Source organism: Ambystoma mexicanum, chromosome 3p, assembly GCF_040938575.1.
Source record: "Ambystoma mexicanum isolate Mex_15411 chromosome 3p, UKY_AmexF1_1, whole genome shotgun sequence".
Taxonomy (NCBI): Eukaryota; Metazoa; Chordata; class Amphibia; order Caudata; family Ambystomatidae; genus Ambystoma; species Ambystoma mexicanum.
Window position 1 is genome coordinate 839,596,413 of NC_090925.1, and position 21,704 is coordinate 839,618,116.

The following is a 21,704-nucleotide window of genomic DNA, read 5'->3' on the forward strand; positions in this document are numbered from 1 at the left end:
AGACAGTGGACTACGGGAAGACACCCGATGAGCTGGTGGGAGTCCTTGCAGGTATATCGCTTCCAGGAGGGCAAAAAAGGCGACAAAGGCACAAGTCGGAAAAGAAACATGGCCCAGTCGGAAGACTCAGCCCCCTCCTCCTCAGCCATGGAAAGGGGCTTCGCCTCAATCTTACAAGAAATCAGAGACATGCGCACCGACATTGCACAGAAGTTTGAAAAAATTGACCAAAGGGTGGAAAATATCGAAGACAGATTGCACCAGGTCGAGATGCAGCAAACAACCTCGGCACCCCAAGAGATTCAACTCAACATGAGGCTAGAAGCCCTCGAAAAGAGCCCGCCAGATGGACGATTTCGAAAACAGGGAGAGGAGGAACAACCTCAGGATTTTCGGAGTGCCCGAAATGGAGGGGGAAACGGAGAGGGACGTCACCAGAGCGGTGCGGGACATCATCACTCTCCTGTTTGCGGAGGAGATGACTACAGAGCCTACGTTCGACAGAGTGCACAGTGCGGGGGGCAGAGCGGGGGGGCCCCCGTTCGATCCCGGCCCGATTCCACTACTACTCCGAAAAGACTAAAGTGCTGGAGGAGGCCAGGAAGGCCCGAGAAATCACCTATAATAATGCCCAGATTTCCATATACCAGGACCTCTCAGCATACACATTGGCTAAGCGGAGAATGTGCCGCCCCCTCACGCAGCTGCTAAAGGATAAAGGGATACGCTACAGATGGGGCTATCCCTTCTCCCTGACATTCGAATACATGGGCCAAAGATCGATCCTGATTACAGAAGGAGACATCCGTGGTGCGATCCAGGAATACGTGGTGGACACGAGCCCCCGGAGGGGCCCATCGGGCCCGGGGGGAGGCGGACCCGGTGACCCCGGCCTGTCGAGGGACAGGAGAAAGAGAACCGGGACGCGCAAATTCAGGAAAATGAACACCCCATCGCCAGCAAAAGAAGGCGGGCGGAACGATTCCGAGGACTGAGAACGGACTCGACCTGTTATGATCCAAAACGGCACTCGGAGGAGTCGGAGGTTCACTCTTTAACTGCATCCCCACGAACAACAAGTATATGGGTCTCATAAAAAGGAATGCAGCCGTGGGAGGGTTGGGGGGGCTCAAGAGGAATAGCTTCATGGGCGATTAGCCTGGCCGCAGGGGGCAGGCTGGTGGTTCGGCCAAAAGCCAGTGCTGGCAGAACTATTTGGCTGGACGCCGGGGGGGGGGTACACGAAGTTGAGGGGGTTCAGTTTGGAGTTGGGGTTGGGGGGCAGTTGGGGTTTCGTTTCATGCCCGTCGGGGTGGGAAGGGTGGGGGGAAGAGGGGAGTTCAGAGCACAATTCAAGGAGCATTCGTGAATGAGCATCACTGAGTCGTTGATCGTGAGGGAAGATTTCTTAAATTATGGCTGAGGGTCTGCCTGCCCTGGGTGTGGGCTCCCTCAATGTTCGGGGCTTAAATTCTCCCACAAAAAGATCCCTGGTTAATAGGGAGTTCCGAAGAGCCAAGCTCGACATCCTCTTCTTGCAAGAGACCCACTGGCCTCTGGGGAAGGAACCAAAATTGAGGGGAGGTGGGATCGGGGAGGTCTTCAGCGCTTCCCACAAGGGCAAGAAACGAGGAGTGGCTATACTACTAGCTAGAGGAGTCAACTTCGAAAAAGAAACCATACTGAAAGACCCGGGGGGCCGATACCTGCTAGTCCGGGGAACCCTGCAGGGGGGCCCACTCACCCTGGCGGTCATCTACGGTCCAAACGAAGGCCAAGCTCAGTTCTGGGAGGAGATGAGGGATAAACTAAAGCTGTTTGTTCACGGCACGGTGGAGGTGGGTGGGGATTTTAATATGGTCCTGGACCCAATCCGGGACAGGAAAAGAACAGGCCCCCAGATCCCTAGGGCAGCAGACGTAATCATGGCCTGAACTTTACAGAGGGTCAATTCGGAATTAGGCTTGGTAGACACGATCCCAACCCCCAGATCCGAGACCCCCTCCTTTACGTACTATTCAGCAATCCACACAACGTTTTCCAGAATAGATTACATCTTGGTGGACGAATCCCTATTCCCATCTATATCTGGCTACAGGGTTGAGCCGGTCCCTGGTCTGACCACGACCTAGTCAGGATTACGATAGCGAGGGAAGGGCTGAGTGACTGCGGGGGGAGATGGAAGTGCAATGACTTTCTACTAAAAGATGAGGTACTAGCGCAGGAGATAGAGGCCATCACTGAATTCTTTGAGTTTAACGACAATGGGGAGGGTAGGACTACACACCCTTTGGGACGCCTTCAAGGCCACCTTGCGAGGAGTCCTGATCAAAATAGGAGCACGGGAAAAGAGGGTAAGGGCCGTCCAGGAAAGGCGCCTGAGGGAGAAAATTGCCCAATTTCAACCAGGGGGCTCCCCTGCAGAACCCCTAGATGGCGACAGGATGGCCGCCCTGGCCGACCACAGGCTCCAGTTGAAGGAACTCCTCCAAAAAACTGAAAGAAGTCTCCAGCTGGTCAGACAGAGGTACTATGAGAAGGGGGACAGGGCGGACAGGATCTTAGCCTGGAAGCTGCGAGAGGTCCAGAGGAGTAAAATGGTGAGAGCAGTTAAAAATGAGGAGGGGAAATTAGGCCATGATGCATCCCACATAGGAGAGGCATTCCGCAGATATTATGAAAAACTATACTCGTCCGAATATAATGGGGATGAGGAGGAAATCGAGGGGGTTCCTAGATTCTATACAGATCCCAGCCCTTTCCAGGGAAATGGCAGCGGGGCTGGAGGGCCCGGTGACCGAGGATGAGGTGGAGCGAGTGATTAGCGGCATGAAGGGGGGTACCTCACCGAGTGAGGATGGCTACTCAGTAGCCTTCTACAAAAGGTTCCGTTCTACCCTGGCCCCATATCTGGTAAAGGTGTTCAACGCAGTGCTGGAGGGAGGCTTTCTCCCGGACTCCATGATGGAGGCGATCATAGTGGTGCTCCCCAAGGACGGTAGGGACCCCTCAGAGTGTACCTCCTACCGCCCGATTTCTCTGTTGAATACTGACGTGAAGATCCTGGCCAAGGTGATTGGGAGGCGGATAGAGGGGGTCCTGCCGAAGCTAGTCCACGGAGACCAAGTGGGTTTCATAGGGGGTCGTCAGGGCTCAGACAACATTCGAAAAACTATAGATTTGATCCACCATTCACAGAGGGCGGACCTTAACGCGAGCGTCCTATCCTTGGACTCTGAAAAGGCGTTCGACAGGGTCGAATGGAGATTTATGGCACTCACCCTCCAGAGAATGGGCTTTGGGCCTCAAATCCGGGACTGGGTGGCTGAACTATACAGGGCCCCGAAGGCTAGGGTTCAGGTGAACGGCAGGCTATTGGATCCGTTCTCCCTCTCGCGGGGAACCAGGCAGGGATGTCCGCTCTCCCCCTTAATTTACGTTCTTGCAATGGAACCCCTAGCCATCGCAATCAGAGCTCATGGAGATATCAAGGGGATCAAGAGAGGTGAGGTGGAATTTAAGCTATCCCTGTTCGCAGATGATATCCTGGCCTACCTGGTAGACCCGCGGCTTTCGCTCCCCCCCTCTTATCTCTGATGGCCACATTTGGGCACTTCTCAGGGCTCAAAATTAACGCATCCAAATCGGTCCTCCTCCCCATGAGAACACTAGACCCAGGTTTGGACTCCCTGGACAGGTTGGAGGGGATAACAGTGGGGAAAGCCGCCATCCGATACCTAGGTGTTCTCCTCCCCAGGGACCTTTCCAATCTTGCCCCTATTAATAACGACCCTGTGATGGTGGGGATCACGGCAGACCTGAGGAGATGGGGCTCCATGATCCTGTCCTGGTACGGCCTTATGACGGCAGTCAAGATGAACATTCTTCCACGGTTGTTGTATCGCTTTACCTCTCTTCCCGAGGTCGTCCCTGACCAGACCTTCAGGGTCCTCCAAAAAGCGGTCCGCGAGTTTATATGGCAGGGTAGGACACCAAGAACCGCAAAAACTGCCCTGACTTTACCCAGGGAGGAGGGAGGGTTCGGGTTGCCAGATTTCCAACTCTACTATCGCGCCACCCAGTTACGTGTCCTCCTGGAGCATATGAAAGAGGGGCTGGGCACATACTGGTCCTATCTGGAAGACATGGATACCCATCCACTAAAGGTCCGGGACCTTTTATGGGCCCCGCGAAAATTTATCCCGAACAGACTGAAGTCCCACCCGACATTAGGCGTTCTATGGGCAATCTGGCGGGAGGGACCCCAGACACCACACTTAACGTCATGGCCGTCCCCAATGTCCTCTCTATGGAGCCAACCCCTCAAGCTGGGCAGTGGGGGGTTCCGCTGTGCACAGTCCTTGTCCGACTCGGGGATGGAATGGGCAGGGTAGATGTTCAGGGAGGGAGAATTCCTAACGTACGAGGAATTGAGGGACGCTCTTGGTCAGGGGTCACTATCCATCTTCGAATATCTCCGCTTGAAGGGCATCCTATGTGACCAGGCCTGGGGCCAAGACTTGAAGAGACAACTGACCCCCTTTGAGAAATTTCTTGATACAGCGTCTTCTAGGAAGGGGGCGGTTTCAGGGGTGTATAAAATTTTGAACACTGGGGGAGAGGAGGCGGTTCTGCTCTTTTTGGAACGAGTTGGCAGGGGAAGAGATCTCGGAGGACGCCTGGTCCAGGATCTTTAAAATAGCCTTCCACGGGAATTTATTTACCGCGGATATGGAACATAATCTTAAAATCCTCCAGGGATGGCACAGAGACCCTGCAAAGTTGTCCAAAATGTTCCCAGGTGTTTCCTCAGCATGCCCAAGGGGTTGCGACCAGGTTGGTTCGAGGGCACACATGTGGTGGCACTGCCCGAAGGTACAGGTATATTGGGAGGAGGTAAGGGGCTTGATCGCTGAAATCTCGGAGGAAGTGCTCCCCCTGAACCCTCTGACCATGCTGCTGGGCCTCCCCCCAGAGGACACGGACACAATGAGGTACCCTCGAATGTGGGAAACAATGCTACGAGCGGGCAGGGTCGCCCTCGCCCAAAAGCCCAGAAACTCCCTCCAAGGTGGAATGGCTACAGAAGGTCAAAAACATGTTCTTGATGGACAAACTGACGGCAATGGTGAACAATGACTCGGCCTCCTTCCAAGCGAACTGGTACGGGGTGCAACAGATTTGGGGATGGGATGTCCATTGATCCGTATCAAGGAACTGGGAAGGGTGTGGGTGCCCAGGGCCCGGGAACCGGCAGACGGAAAACAGCCTAACTAGAAGTCAACGCTCAAGCTCGCTTCCAAGCTCCAGACTAAGAAAGCTCGTTTTTCAAAGCCCCGATGTGGGTTTTTTTTTTTTTTTCCTTTTCTTAGGGGGGTGGGATTGCATTGGGGTGGTGGGGGTGGGAGGGCGGTTGCCCTCGGGCCTGTTTCTTGATTTCATGTGAATGCGTTTGGTGCCCCAAAGTTTGTTTATGAAAATGTTAATAAAACCAAAGTTCAAAAAAAAAAAATACATTCAAATTATTTTTTTTCGATCCTTTTGTTTTGAAAGTATTGCATTTAGAAAACTATGTATTCAAAACTTTGACTGGACACCGTAGTGACTACCTTACTCCTAGTCCATAGTCCCCTTTCCTCCATACTTGTGGCACATTCTGTCCTTCGGGACGTGACCAGAGCACTTTAAAGCATCAAAAAAAGTGTTGTCCTTTTATTTTTACGCAAGGCCACAGCACGTGACCGTAGCCCCGCCCTCCTGAGCTACGCCCCGCACATTGCCCTTCAGCCCTTTTCTATCGCCTGGTCCAGGACCATTTAGCAATAATAGAGAATACTTATTAGAGGGGACGGCGGGCAGGGTGTATGGAGGAAAGGGGACTATGGACTAGGAGTAAGGTAGTCACTACCGTGAGTAACTTTGTCATACTCCTACGTCCTGTCCCCTTTCCTCCATGCTTGTGGGAGAGTCCCCAAGCATTGACCATAGTTATTACGGGTGGATGGAAATGTCTCTTATTGGCACAAATTCCTAAGAACTGTCTGGCCAAATTGGGCATCAGCCCGAGAGCTCAGATCAAGACAGTAATGTCTGCAAAAGGCTGATGGGGAGGCCCACGTACCAGCCTTGGCAATGGACTCTCAAGGGATTTATTTTTGGAAGGCAAAAGCAGCCGCTTTGCCACAAACCAGATGTGCATGAATGCCCTTTGGTGGTTGAAGGCTTTGAATCTTGTAGGCCTCGGAAATACATGAAGCTATCCAACGGGAGATGGACGCTTTCGAGGCTGGTTTCCCTTTTGGGTCACCAATGAAACAGAGTTGTGAAGAGCTTCTGAGTTTGTCTTTTCAGTCGAGGTAAAACTTCAGAACTCGTCTGACGTCTAGGTTGTGTAGAATCCTCTCGGCATCAGAGACCGGGTTTGGGAAGAAGACCGGTAAAGATATTGACTGGTTTAAATGGAATTCAGAAACCACTTTAGGAAGTAAGGAAGTGCAAGTGCGAAGCACAACCTTATCCTTGCGGAAAGTTAGGAACGGATGCTCCACAGAGAGCTTGAAGCTCACTTATTCATTTTGCAGGTGTTACCGCAATCAAAAAGGCAACCTTCCAAGAAAGGTACTTCGGTAGTGGCGATAGGTTCAAAAGACTTATGACAAAGCAGCGAGGACCACATTCAGATTCCATTTGGATTGAAGGGCCCGAATCGGCGGAAAAAGATGAAGACCTGCAAAGTGTCTATTTGATGACAGGATTAGCCAGTGAAAAAGAGCAACTCTTTGTAGACAGGTAAGTGGCAATGGTGGACAAATATGTCCTGCATGATAACAAATTGATGCCAGAGGCTGCAAGGTCAGATACAAAAGTCAAGACACTGTCAATAGAAGCATGCCTGGGATCAAGTTCTTTTGCTAGACACCAATGACAAAAACAGAGCAACATTCTCCTGTACTGAGCTCTCGTAGAGGGCTTTCTTGCCGCTTGAATTATACGCATGTTGTCCTCAGAGAGGTTGAACTGCGCTAATGATTGGAACTCGGGTACCAAGCCACCAGGCTGAACAATTGTGGGGAGGGGTGCCACAAGTGGTGATTGCTCTGGTGAAGGAGGTCAGGAATCTACAGCAACCTGATTGGAGAGGACACAGACAGGTGTGCAGTTTGAAAACCAGAACCTGGCTGGCCACCAAGGAGCTATAAAGAGGAGTGCAGTTCGATGCACAGCTGAGTTTCCAGAGTGACCAATTAATCAGTGGCAAAGGAAGGAAAGCATAAACTTTCATGTTGTCCAACGGGATCTCGAGAGAGTCACCCAACGAAAACACTGAGCCCGTGCCTGGAAGCATAAAGAGGAAGTTTCCTGTTCAATGTCGCAAAGAGGTCCACCGCTGGATTACCCCATTGATGGAAGATTTTGGTGAGAACATCAGTGTTCATCTCCCACTCATAACTCGCCGCAGATTGGCGGCTGAGGGAGTCTACAGCCACATTGATGTGACCCGGAATGTGCACAGCTTGAAGCCAGACATTGTGCTCGATAGCCCAGTTCCAAATTTGGATAGCAAGGCCCACCAGGAGGGAAGACTTGGTGGCCCGCCTGTTTGTTGATGTAGAACATCGCTACGGAATTGTCAGTGCAAATTTGAACCACACTGTTGGTGATATAGGGTTGAAAAGCCTTGAGCACCAGAAAAACTGCCAGGAGCACCATGTAATTGATACAGAGCCGCCTGTCCTGAGGTGTCCACAAATCGTACACCACGAGGTGACGCAGTGTCGCTCCCAAACCCAGAAGGGAGGAGTCTGGTTACCGTTGCTTGTGGACAGGGCTCCCGGAAGGAAGTCCCCACCGAAAGATTGCTGGCGGATGACCACCATTTAAGATCCGCCATCATGCAGGATGAGACTAGAAGCATCTTGGAATCCGGATCCGTAGCCTGTGACCGGCAGCTTTGAAGAGCAAGCTGAGTGCACCCCATTTTCAGGCGTGCAAAAGGTAGAGCTAACACGCAAGAGGCAATGGGGATCAATAGTCTCTGGAACCACCAAGCCGACATGTGAGAGGACTGCAGGAAGAACTGGTACGTGGTCGAAAGGGTCCGTAATCCTGTCCTCCGTCAGGAACACACTGGTACGGACGGCATCCCAACAGAAACCCAGAAAGATCAGGCCTTGAGCGACCGTCAGATGAATTATCCCAATTCACTGACAGCCCAATATGGAACAGGAGCTGAAGGAATGACTGAAGATTGGTCGTAGCAGCCTGTGGGCAAGGACTGCGCAGGAGCCAAATCAGCCAAGTATGGATATACATGAACCCCCTGCAGTCTGAGGAATGCTGCGATGACCGACATCTTTTTAAAGACACGCAGTGCCGAGCTGAGACCAAACCGAAGCACACAATACTGGAAGTGTTCTGTTCTCATGGAGAACCGCAGATATTTTTGATGCGGGCTCCAGATCATAATATGCATGTATGCATCCTGAAGGTCTACCACACTGAGCCAATCGCCCTTCCGGAGAGAGGACTTTATCTGGCAGGGGTAATGATCTTGAATTTCTCTTAGGGGTAGAAAGAGATCGAACATGGAGAGGTCCCGGATAGTGCATAGGCCAGCCTGGTTGAGTTTGGGCACTGTAAACAGACGGGAGTAATAGCCCTCCCCTTGCTCCTGCAAGGGAACAGGTTCCAGTGCTCTGAGGTCTAGGAGTTTCTGTACCACGGATCCCAAGGAGGGTGACCCAGTCTGCTGGAGAGTAGGGTGAGAGGGCGGCGTAGGGGGCAGGGGTAAGCGGAAGCCCACCCGGGCAACAGATAAAACCATTCAGTCTTCTGTGATGGTCTGCCACGCCTCCAGATGAGACGAAATTAGTCCTCCCACCGGAGTCTGGTGCGACCGATGGAAAATATAATTTGGATGAACAAGTTACTCTCTTACCTGGTAACGTTCTTTCGATGGGATGATCCGACGACGTATTCCATATCTTTGACAGTAATCACCACAGCTGTGCTGCTTCGGAAAATTTTCGGCGTCTGCGTCCTGCGTTGATGACGTCGATGCACCGTCCTCGAGGACCTCCTCCGACGGCCGACGTCACCCGATGTGATAAGTAGGACGCACGACACCCGTAGCCTCAGTTGTAGTTTTTTCCCCAGAATGTGTGCCACCAGTCTTCTGCCAGTCTGACACACACAGCCTTGCGGAAACGTACGCTGCAATCGCATAAGAAATTCTGTAGCGGGGAAGGTAGGGAGGGAGATATATGGAATACGTCGTCGGACCATCCCATCGAAAGAACGCTACCAGGTAAGAGAGCAACTTGTTCTTCGAGAGGATTGGGTCCTCCGACGTATTCCAGATCTATGACAGACTTACAAAGCAGTACCAATGCAAGGAGGTGGGAAAAGAATTTAGAAAACAGAAATTTAGCATGCCCAATCAAATTGCGGAGTACAGGACCGCCTTGCCAAAGGCCAGATCCTGCCCCCGGATGGAATAGTGACGTACAAAAGTATGTACCGAAGCCCAGGTGGCTGCATCACAGATGTTGCGAATAGGAACACCCCTCTGCAGGGCAGTAGAGGCAGCCATACCCCTGGTAGAATGGGCCCGCAAGCCGACCGGGGGGGGGGGTCCTTACCCACCAAGCAGTAACACTCCGATATAGCCAAAATAATCCAGCGAGACAGTCTGTTTCGTCACAGCCTGTCCCAAACGCTTTTCAGCGTAACCAATAAAGAGCTGATCGTCCACTCGGACCCAAGACATGTGTGAAATATAAAAGCTTAACGCTCTCCTAGGTTCAAGCCTATGGAGCCTCTCCTCTTCCTTACAAGGATGTGAAGGAGGATAAAATGCCGAAAGAACATCCTTCTGGCCTAAATGAAATTCCGACACCACCATCGGAAAAAAAGAAGGACGAACTCTAAGGACAACCCTGTCCTTATGAAACACAGTGAAGGGTGGTTTAACTGAAAGTTCCTGTAACTCACTCACTCTGCGAGCGGAAGTGACCGCAACTAAAAACACAGTTTTCAGAGTTAACAGTCTCAAAGGGCATGGAGCACCCATCAGAAACTTGAGAACAAGTTTCAAATCCCAACGTGGCACCTGGAAAGGTGACGGAGGGAACACATTAGTGAGCCCTTTCAGAAACTGAGAAATTAAAAGGAATTTTAAAATAGGAACACTCTTCAGACGAGCGCTTAAATATGGACCGCGCGCCAGGTAACCTTTAATGGTACCACTTGAAGGCTCTTGTGGGCCAAAGAAAGCAAAAAAGACAGAACCATGGGAATTTCACATGCAAAAGGATCCACATTCTTAACCCTGCACCAGTCGCAGAACTTACTCCAGCGGCAACGGTACAGGGACTTTGTTGCGGGCATTCTGGCCGAAAGCAACACCTCCATCACGTCTTCAGGGAGGTCCCAATCCTTATACCTCAACCTTTCAGAAACCAAGCGTGAAGGTTGAGGGACCTGACCTCTGGATGGAGAACCTGACCCCCCTCCCGTAGAGCAGATAGTCTCGGTAGGGAAGACGACGTGGAGGACAGATGGACAAGTTGAGAACGTCCGGGTACCACGTCCCCCGTGCCCATGCCGGAGCAATGAGGATCATCCGGGAACCGAACCTCCGTAACCTCTGCAGCACTTGCGGGATGACGGGGACTGGAGGAAACGCTTACAGCAGTGGGAATGACCACTCCACCACGAACGCTTCTCCTAAGGCTCCATTTGGAGGAAATTCCTGCGAGCATAACCTCTCGCACTTCCGGTTGACACTGGAGGCGAAGAGATCCACTTGAGGGGTCCCCCAAAGGGCGAAGATCTCCAGGAGAATCTCCTGAGCCAACTCCCACTCGTGAGAGATCGCGCTCTGCCTGCTCAGAGCGTCAGCCGTCTCGTTTTCGTCTCCTGCCAGATGAAATGCCGAGATCGAAACTTCCTGCTGGATTGCCCAGAACCAGAGCTGCATCGCCTCCCTGCAAAGAGGAAGTGACCTTGCCCCCCCCTTTTTGTTGAAGTAGTGCATGGCCACCGTGTTGTCCGTCAGGATCAGGACATTCTTTCCGCGCACAGTCGGCAGAAAAGCCTTTAGGACTAGCCTGACGGCCCTCAGCTCCAACAGATTGATATGGAGTCTGTACTCCGACGGAGACAAACGACCGCTGACTGTCAACTCGTTGGCATGATCTCCCCATCCCGTGAGGGATGCGTCCGTCACAATCGTCACCTCCGGCCTGGGCAGCCAAAATGGAGCCCCCCTCATCAGATTGCCTTCGTCGGCCCACCACAGAAGGTCCTGGTCGACGGAAGACGGCACCTGAACAGGGTCCAACATCTTGCCGGAGGACAGACCACTGGAGCTTGACTGCCCATTGCAAAGATATCATCCGCAACCTGGCCTCTAGCACCAGAAGAATGCAGGATGCCATGAGGCTGAGCAGTCTCAAGAACTCGAACGCTGGGAGAGTCTGGGCAAGTTGAAACTTGTGCACCATCTGCTGAATGTGATGAGCCCTCACCTGGGGAGGAAAACACTGCCCCAGGGACGTGTCGAGCATTGCTCCGATGTACTGGAGCCTCTGAGTTGGTGTCAAATGGGACTTCAAGTTGAGGGAGAAGTCCAGCTTGTGGAGGGAGTGGCAGGTGACTGACAGATGATCCAGGACTTGCTCGGGAGAGTGCGCCCTGATCAACCAATCGTCCAGGTAGGGGTAGACGTGAATCCCCCCTTTCCTGAGGTGCGCTCCCACCACTACCATGAGCTTGGTGAAGACCCTTGGGGCGGAGGTCAAGCCGAACGGCAGGACCCGAAACTGAAAGTGCGAGTCGCCAACCGCAAACCTCAGGTACTTCTTGTGCTTTGGATGGATAGGCACATGAAAATAAACGTCCTTGAGGTTGAGAGACACCAACCAGATCTGAAGCTGAAGGGCCTGGAGGACTTGAGAAAGAGTAACCATCTTGAACCTGTCCTTCCTGAGGAGTTTGTTCAAACCACGCAAGTCCATGATGGGTCTCAATCCCCAGTCTTTCTTGGAAATCAAAAAATAAGGGGAATACCATCCCTTGTTCCTCTCCGCTACAGGCACCAGTTCTATGGCGCCTTTCTCCAGCAGGGATTGAATTTCCTGCGCAAGGAGCGGATCCGGACTCTTCAAAGAGAGATTCCCCGGTGGATTGTCTTGAGGCCTCTGCCGGAAAGGAAGACAGTAGCCGTGGGTTATGATCTCCAGAACCCACACATCTGAAGTAATGGCCGCCACTCTGCAAGGTGCTGCGCCAGCCTTCCTCCAACCGGCGAACCATGGGACATGGCCTCATGACTGAGCTGATGCGGCTGCGGCGGTGCCGGAGGGCAAAGAGGCAACAGCCAGAGCAGCCATGGCACCTCGAGTACCTTGTTTTCCACCTCTGGCACTCCTACAGTGGCCCCTTTGACTGGCAGCTCCTCTCGCTTTACCAAAGGAGGAGTAATAACGAAAGGAATCTCCGCTCTATTGCTGTCCCCTAGGACGAAAAAAAGGCAGAGGTTGTCGAACTGCAGCGCCCAACGACTACGCTGCAGCTTTGGAGGTCTGCAACCTCTGAAGGATCTCGTCAGCCTTGCTGCCAAAAAGATGTTCCCCGTCAAAGGTCATGTTGAGGAGCCGGGCCTTCACATCAGGAGCAAACCCCGACTTCCGCAACCACGCAAACCTGCGTATCACGGTGCTCGCCGCCATGGACCGGCTGATGCAATCTGCCATGTCCAAACCCGACTGAACGGCCTCACACATATAGCATCCTCGCCATCCTGAACCATGGCAAGGAAACCATCCCGTTCATCCCCTTCGGGAATGTGTTCAGCCGCCAAGGAAATACAGTTCCACAGAGTGTGCGTGAAACGAGACAAGGCACAAATTGAGTTGGCCGCCTGAAGCGCCATACCCCCTGCAGAAAACTATTTCTTCGCCCAGCCGTCAAAACACTTGTCGTCCCTATCAGGAGGGATTGTAGGGTACGACGCCTGCTTTGCCGGGGCCGTAGCCGCCTGCACCACCAAACTCTCCGGAGTGGGGTGCTTGGACAAGTAGCAGGGGTCACTACTGGCTGGGCGGTATTTTCCCGGCAAAGACTTGCTCACTGCCGGGAGACTCTCCGGAGCAGTCCAAGCCGCTGCCACCCTTCTTTGCAGAGCCATATGGAATGGCAGTACCGGGTCAGTTGGTGGACCAATGTCGAGGACATCCGTAAGGTCATCCTGAACAAACTCCCCTGGGGGAGCAGACCATCCTAAGTACTCGGAGACCCGTGACATAAGTCGCCGGTACGAAGGATCGGCATGAGCGCCAGGCTCAGGCCTACAAAACTCCACCTCCGGAGAGGTGTCCAGCCCACTAGCATCATGTAGGGACTGCCTCGGGTCCTCAAACTGGCTATGGCCCGAGAGAATCTCGTCAGGCACCGTGTCAGGCACCATGCCATTATCAGAGCCCTCATCCACCTCTGAAATGAATTCCAGATGGCGGTAAGAACTGGAACCAAAGCCATGCTTGACCTTGGCCAGAGCTTTCCTAGGCGGTTCCCGAGCCACCGGGTACCCCTGTCGACACAGCCCCGAAACACGTCGAGTGAATCAGCGCCGACGTCGAGAGAATCGGCGTCGACACAGGCCTCGAAGGCGGAGCCCCGAGCATGTCCCTCGACCTCCTGGGTGCCGACGGCGTCGACGACTTCCTCGGAGGCGGAGCCTCGAGAGAGTCCGTCGACGACCTCGGCGCCACAGGCGTCGACGTCTTCCTCGAAGACTTCACAGGTTCACGCGGTCTCTAGCACGTCGAGGACCGGGACCTGGACCAGGCATGCCGAGAACAATTCCCCTTGTCCGAGCGGGACCTTTCCAGTGAATCGCGACGACCACCTGAGCCCGAAGGCTTTCGAGCGGCGGTTCTCGGCTGATCACGACCGACCCCACTCGGAGGCGCGGATGGAACAGTGCCCTGCGATTCGAGAATCACCAACATTTTCTTCCCGAAGGAAGCCCATTCATCCGGCGTCGCATGCTTGGTGGGGTAAGCGACCCGCCGACGGGCGGAGTCCGCGGATGAGGACGGGGAAGGCGACCGATGACGGCGCTTCCGGGAGTGCCTCAAAGAGGCAGAGGAGTGGCGAGACCGACTCCGGGACCGAGACCCACTGGACTTCCGACAACGACACAGAGTCGCCCCTCGAGTCGTCCGTCGAAAGCCCCGCAGACCTCGACTTCCGGGGCTTGGACACCTTACCTACCAATAACTTCTTGCACTCCCGCAAGGCTTTCGACGTGAGCGACTGGCAGTCGACACAGTCATCCATGTCATGGGCCTCCCCGAGGCACCAGAGGCAGGCATCGTGCGAGTCTGTGAGCGACATCTTGGACCCACAGTCCCCGCACTTCTTAAAGCCCAGACGCGGTGTGGAAGACGAGGTAGACATCTTTACGAAGAAATCGTACACAAACAGGTTCGAAGAACCGAGATGAATAGAAACTCCATAGAGTCGAGGCGTACCGAGATTCACGAAGCAAACACGTTCGCAGAAAAAATGGAACTGAGGCTACGGGCGTTGTTCGTCCTACTTATAACATCGGGTGACGTCGGAGGAGGTCCTTGAGGACGGCGCATGGACGCCATCGACGCAGACGCCAAAAATGTTCCCAAGCAGCACAGCTGTGGCGATTACTGTCATAGATATGGAATACGTCGGAGGACCCAATCCCCTCGAAATGTTATCGGCAGGGAAACCACCCGCTGCTGAAGAGGAGGCTGTTGGCTGAAAGAAAAGCCGGCCCCTTGCCGTTGCCGTTTACAGCAGGGGCCACCAGCTGGAGCCTCAGAGGTTTGCTTGCTGTCCTCGAAGCCTCTGAAACCAGAGAAGAACCTTGTTTGAGACCCCGACCCCCGAGTAGTAGGTGCCTTTGCTGTGGTTTACGCAAGGACCAACAATGACTTGGCAGTTTGAGTGCTTGCCTTGGTCTTTGCGAGTTCCTCATCCGTGCAAGAGTGGAACAGTTCTTTAGTCTCGAAGGGGAGATCAAGCACCTTGTCCTAAACTTCCTTTGAAAACTTCGTAGCATGCAGCCATGCTTGGCGGGAGATGTCTACTCCGACCATAAGGCCTTGAGCAGAAGTATCTACGTGAAGAGCCGCATCCTCAAGTAGATCCTGCGCCAGAACCCTGGCATCGGATAAGCCACCCTTAAAGTCTTTGAGCCTATCGGAGGAATATAGTCCTGAAACTCGGTGAGTTTCCTGCACAGTTTGACATTAGCAGCAGCCAGGATAAGCTTGGTATTAGCCGGACGCAGCTTAGGAGCTGAATTGGAAAACCCCTTTTCCCCAATGGCGTCAAGAAGCTTGTCCTCTTTCGAAAGGATCTGAGACGCTGCAGTGGAGGATTTAGAGTCCGGCTTCGACTAGAGAGAAGCTGCTGCCACCACTGCCAATGAGGGGAGTGGACATGCAGACAAGGATATGTCCTGAAAGGCGTGTAGCTTGTAGTGAGCATCAATTTTCTTGTTTAGGTGTTGCCCGGAATTAGGGTTTTTCCTAGATCTTACGGGGCTCGGCCAGGACGTCCTTCTGAAGGAACAGGCTGGTGCGCTCCTGTGTTGACAGAGTGAAGGCTCCAGAAAGTAACCCTTCTTGTGGAGCTGGGGGCTCTAGTATTGGGATGTCTAGCAATACCATCATATTCACAACCCGGTCATGAAAGGCTCTAATAGAACGGGGCGGGTCATCGCTGGCCCGGTCCGCCTGCTCCTCATCCAATGAGGCTGGAGCAGAAGTCTGATCCACTGCAAGTGGCGCCTCAGGCCCTGAAGGCACAGTTGACTGTGTAACAGGAGTCTTTTCCACAGGGGAAAATGGAGGCAGTGCAGGAGGCGGCCCCACAGGAAGTGGTGGAGGAGGTGGCACTACCGGGACCTGCATAGGGATTGCCGGACCAGGGGCCGGTTCAGACGGCTTAGGATACATTTCCTTAAATAAAATTTAAAAAAGTACACCTTCATGGGTTCAGAATGCATAAGCGTTTGACTGGGGGAGTTTGAATCTCTTGACATGAACCCTTACTGTAATGTACTTTAACTGTGTTTGTAAGACTATGCACCCGGATGCCCACGGGCCTGGCTGCGCTTTACAAATAAACTAAATACAAATACCACATTAATGTTAAATTCATTAATTTTCTTTTTTGTCCAAAACCAACGGGGAGAGGTCTCTCTACACCACATGTCCTGATAGACCAAGTATGCTAGATTTCTGCATAGTTTAGGATTCCATCTAATCGACTTGGGGTGTCTGTCCACTTCAATTTGAGCCAGGTGTCTAGATTTCGTAAACACTTCTAATTGAACTTCTAAAGTTAGCTTCAGCATCATGTGATCACTGCAACCCATGTTATTTACCTCGATCGGCTTATATATTCTCAATACATTTTCTGATACAGCAATGTAATCAAAGACTGAGTTCCCTCTAAACCATATGCAGTTACTCTGGTCTTTTGCATGTGAGATCATATGTATGTTCCAATTTCCACGAAACTTCAACCAACAGTACCCGCTTTCATATATCCCAGCATTGTGTACTTGACTTGCAAGTGTTGGTTTGTAAGGGAGAGTATTTCAGAATTGAATTAAAATCACCACCCAAAATTACCTCATATTCTTCGTTCCCGATGAACTCTTTCTGTAAAATAGCATCTAATTCATTAATTGTGCTAATGTACAAGCTTCGTTTCGGATTACTATACAAATTGATTACTGTGTTAGTATTATTTAATGTTACTTCGATAACAAGAAATTTATTAGAAGAGGAGATTAGTTTGACTGCCATTTTCACACTATTATGGACGAGCGTCAATAGACCTCCTGCTGGTCGACCAAACTCTCCACACCTAGCTTGATGACTAAAAGACTTAAAACCATCTACATTAATGAGGTTAACAGCCATGGTTTCTTGTATCAAAATTATCCTAGGATTGCACGATGCCAAATTACTCTTCTAGCATTTCTGGAGGTTATTAAAGCCACAACAGTTCCAGCTTAATATGGAAATCACTGGCAGTTATGTGTGACTCTGCTTGTTGTGTAGAACCAACATCGTTCAGTAATAATTCCAATCCTGCTAACCCCTTTTATGGCGTTAACCACCAAAGTAAACTGGATTAACACATCTTGGGTCATGGCTGTGTCTGAGGCCAATTGTACACCTGTAGTTGAAGTGCTTAACGTCTGTTGAGGTTGAAATTCAATGAAGCTTGTAGATTCGTTCATGTCTTCAAAACAATGCAATTCATAACCCAACATATGAAAGTTATCACTTTGGTCCCATAACATTTTGGAGATTAAGGGAGATTGAACCTTACATAACATCCTGTTTTTATTGGAAAGCGACAATTTAATCCATTCAATATCATGTGTGTTCAAATTCTGAAGTGTTGGTATTTTTTGGAACATATTCAGAAGATAAGTGCGGTTAATTCTGTCATTACCATGCATTCGTGAGTCACTACTCCATCCAATAATCGTGTGCATTTCCTTAGAAATATCCTCCCATGACTTGGTGTGTGCAGTGTCAGAATGCTGATGATTTCCATAAACTTCATTGATACCTTTAATACCTGGGTGTGCCCCCTCTAGGTTTGTTTTGACCCCTGTGCCATCTCGGTGCATGTGATTTTGACATTCATTTAAAGGGCCAAATTTCTCAGCATTTACATTGAGGCTTGACATATCTGTTTGACTAATACTCTGTATCCAACGGACCAGCATTTCAATTACCCGGATTACTGTGTTTCAGGGATATGTATGGGGTTTTTACTTGTGGTTGCGTTTGTGGGCCTAGCAAAGTTATTGTTTGTGCTTGTTCTCCATTACAGCTTTCTCTTTTAAAAGTGGTTTTGTTTTTTGTTACCTGGTAGAACCCAACTAAATTAGATTGTTTCATATTGGTTCCTTGACTCTTGATGCGGTTTGGAATATAAGTGTTTGAACCACCTTTAAGAGCTGCAGATCCTTTCACTACATTTTGCCCATTCTGAGCTAGATGTGAGTTCTGTTAAGTATTCCTGTGCTCTTGTTGTATATTAGCGGCTCTGATTTGATGCTCCTGAATCTCCATTTCCAGATGGGCCCGAGATTCAGCATCTAGCTAAGGTCAAGGCCATTTTCCTGTGTCAGATCTGTTGTTACAGCTTTACTATTCTTTTTTTTTTATTTTGTATTCACACCCTTTTTTTTTTTTACTTTGCTGCTCTTTCTTATTTTCCGTTTTGTTTGGAGAATTGCTAGCATTTCCATTCCTTATTTTCTCTACTTTTTTTGCTCTTAGTTGGGAGTTTTTTTTAGCTTTTCTAGCCATAAAAAAATATCCATTCGTGCTTAGTTTCTGAGCCGTTTTCTGGAGTGTCGACCATTACCACCTCTTTCTTTTCTCGATCTACTTGATCCAAAAGTGCAGTAAGTACTGATGGACTGTCAGGTGTTTCCAAGGCGTCGACCACTGGTACCTCATTTATAAGCTCCCCTTTAGATGTTCCACTAATATCTTTGCTTCCCACCATTTCTTTTATAAATAAGTTTTCCAGTACCAGGAGTATCATGATGTAACTTTGCCACCTTGATTAAGTCCATTTTTTCTCTCTCTTCCTGTGACGGCTTACATCTCTTTTACCTCGCATTAATTTGTGTTCAATGTACGGGTTCTCCACTTTATTCTCTGTTTCAATAGTCTGTGTTGCTTGTGTTGTCCTGTTGACAGTGTAATTGAGGGCACCGGGAAGATTTGTGTTGCTAGCATACATATTGGCATTTTGATTAGCCTGGGAATTTACCATAACCTCATGTGCCAACATAAAGCCCTCTAGCTTGTTAAACTTCCCCAACATCTCACCCAAAGATCCTTTCATTTCCCTTATAGCAAAGTGCGTAAATTCATGCCCTTTGTCTAAAAGTACAGAATCCGTGTTAATACAGGAAATGTATGACAGTTTTTCTCATTCAAATCAAGCATTGTTTCATCAGTAAGATTGTAAGTGTTGGTCCCCCTTACAGATTTATGTGGAGGAATGTCTTCATTACCATTATTGTTCCTTGCCAGCGAATCAAACTCTTCGTAAGCATTAGATAGCCATTCTTTTTGCCCATCGGGACAATGAGGCGGGTGAACAACGTCCTCTACCAAGGCCGCCTTTCCCAAGGCGACCTTCACAGAGGGCACGCAAGTCGCCTTCTTTATTACTGTGCAAGTGTACAAAGTCCCTTTGTCTTCTAGGGGTGGATACTGGAGTAGAGGAGCCTGAGGAGAAGCACACTCGTCTATCCAGTTCTGCCATAATTACTGGTGCTAACATAGAAACATCTGCAATTTCACCATTTCCTATATTCTCAAGTGGATAAGACATCTCGTGTTGGTGTGCCTCATTAGATAGCGTTGTATCATCCCCCATACCATGTAGGCCATTCAGTTCTCTTAGATATAACACCTTTTCATCATTTTTTATAGGGTGAGTTATTGGTTGTGGCGTGCAACATGAGTTTTGTTCTTCAATATGTGTTACTGAAGTATTATATGGCAATTTTGATAATAAAGGCATTATTGATGGTATTGTGAAGGAAAGCTGTCTTGTCGCAGGGTCTATACCAATGTCAGAACTTCTAGCATCCGCTACTATTTCTTCTCTAGGTTGCGGTTTCAAAAGCACATTATTCTTTTTTACCACCAATGCCGTCAAGCCTTTACCATTTCTGAGACTTGTTTCCATATTGATCTCTATCAATGGACCCACGTCACATTCAGTTTGACCCAAGTACTCCTGTGTCACCGCACTTACACCACACTAGTCAGTCTTGTGCTTATGTACACATTCTATTACCAAGTTACCTGTAGGCGCATAGGCTCCCTGTTTGTGAAACTTCTCAGGCACCACTAGGTATCAGATAGTGCGAGGGGCTCAAAGGCCCACAGTCCCCCGAAGCTCTTGTAACAACAAAGTCACACAATACCACGTTTCGAGCGATGCGTTCTCTATGGTGGATCACCTTGAGGCTCTAAGGCCCACAGTCACCCCAAGGTTTTATAGCGGTAAAAATCACACAACACCACTTTTCAAACCATGCGTTCTCTATGCTGGGTCAACTTGAGGCTGTCATGCTCCAAGGCTCTAAGGCCCGCAGTCACCCCAAGGTCTTATAACAGCAAAATCACACACCACCACTTTTCAAACAATGCGTTCTCTAGGCTGGGTCACCTTGAGGCTCCAAGGCCCGCAGTTTGCCCAAGCTCCTGTATCAGCAGAATCACAAATTGCCACTTTTCGAGCGCTACGCTCTCTATACTGGGTCACCCGGAGGCTCCTGGGTCTGGCCCGCAGTCAACCTGCTAACCACACTCCTCAAATGCGAATGGTAGATGTAAAATTAAACCCTTTAAACAGTTAAAAAGATGTGCTCAAAGGCTCTGTGGCTTGTACTCCCCGCAACTCACACCCTGCTCCTATTGCAGTACAGTGTTTTGTGTAGAGATGAATAGCACAATACCAATAAACAGGATTCCTTTAAGCCCTAAGTAAAGTCCTAACTATACACAATGTTCGTGAGATTTACTAGGATTAATACAAGATGCTCGAGAAATTCACAACAGTGTAGTCAATAGTTGGAAAAGTTCCCCAGTTAAACACTCGATTCTTGGCAAAAACTCTGTACCCTCTGAAACACTCCACGAGGATCAGTTCATATCCTTCCACTTTGTCGTAAGTCTGTGTAGCACTTACCATCCAAGACGATGTACCAGTCACGTCCACACTTTATTGCTGCTCCGCAAACCCCCAAACACCGAAACACACTGCTGGCACACCGCGCAGCGCTCTGCGCATGCACGGTGTGTTTGTAGGTGCCTGCTGAAAATTTAGGAGAAATAGAAACAGGACTCCAGAATTCCACAGTAGCAGCTCAGTAGCAGCTCTCACGGCAAACAGCACAGAGCCCAAAACAAACAAGTCCTGAACCCATCTACATACTGCTGGCACACCGCGCCGCGTGGATCCAGTAGGTGGGGCACCATCCAGGCAATCAACCTCTTTGTGACCCTGGGGGAATGCCCCTTCCGAGCGGCCTCTACCCACTCCAGCTCCTAGACCTTCGTCTGAGGATGCGTTTTTTGGCAAGACAGGAAGATACGTGTGAGCAGGAGTCTCGTTGACGCATCATGAATACAATAATATACAGACATCGTCAAAGAGTAAGCCGGTAAATATACAGAATATACAGACATAATCCATAGAATAAGCAGGTACATAACAAGGTATACAAGAAGGCAGAGCGACCCTGGAGTTTAACGCCAGATTGTGTAAGTAGTGCATCATGTGTTCTGCGTGAGGAGCCACATTTTAGTTTTATTCTTGAAGTTTTGAAGGAAGGCTCAGTTCTGATGGGGACAGGAAGGGAGTTCCAGAGTTTCGAGGGTAGGACAGGGACGCTCACACCGCCGGCATTTTGGAGTTTGAATCTAGGCAAGATGAGGGTGTGAATTTGTGGAGTTCTAGTGGGTCGTGTGGAGGTATGAAGAGCGAGACGGGAGGAAAGGTAGGGTGGGGCCTTGTTATCCAGGCATTTGTGTGTCAAGGCTAGGGTTTTCAGGGCGATTCTTTGTCTTACTGGGAGACAGCGAAGATGT

At 50.3% G+C, this 21,704-nt stretch overlaps 1 protein-coding gene across 8 annotated transcripts in view; it reads right to left on the bottom strand.

Moving 5' to 3' along the window:
* FBXL19 (F-box and leucine rich repeat protein 19) overlaps positions 1-21,704 on the bottom strand; it is a 664,561-nt gene that overhangs the window by 19,021 nt on the left and 623,836 nt on the right. The gene's annotated exons all lie outside the window — the stretch shown is intronic.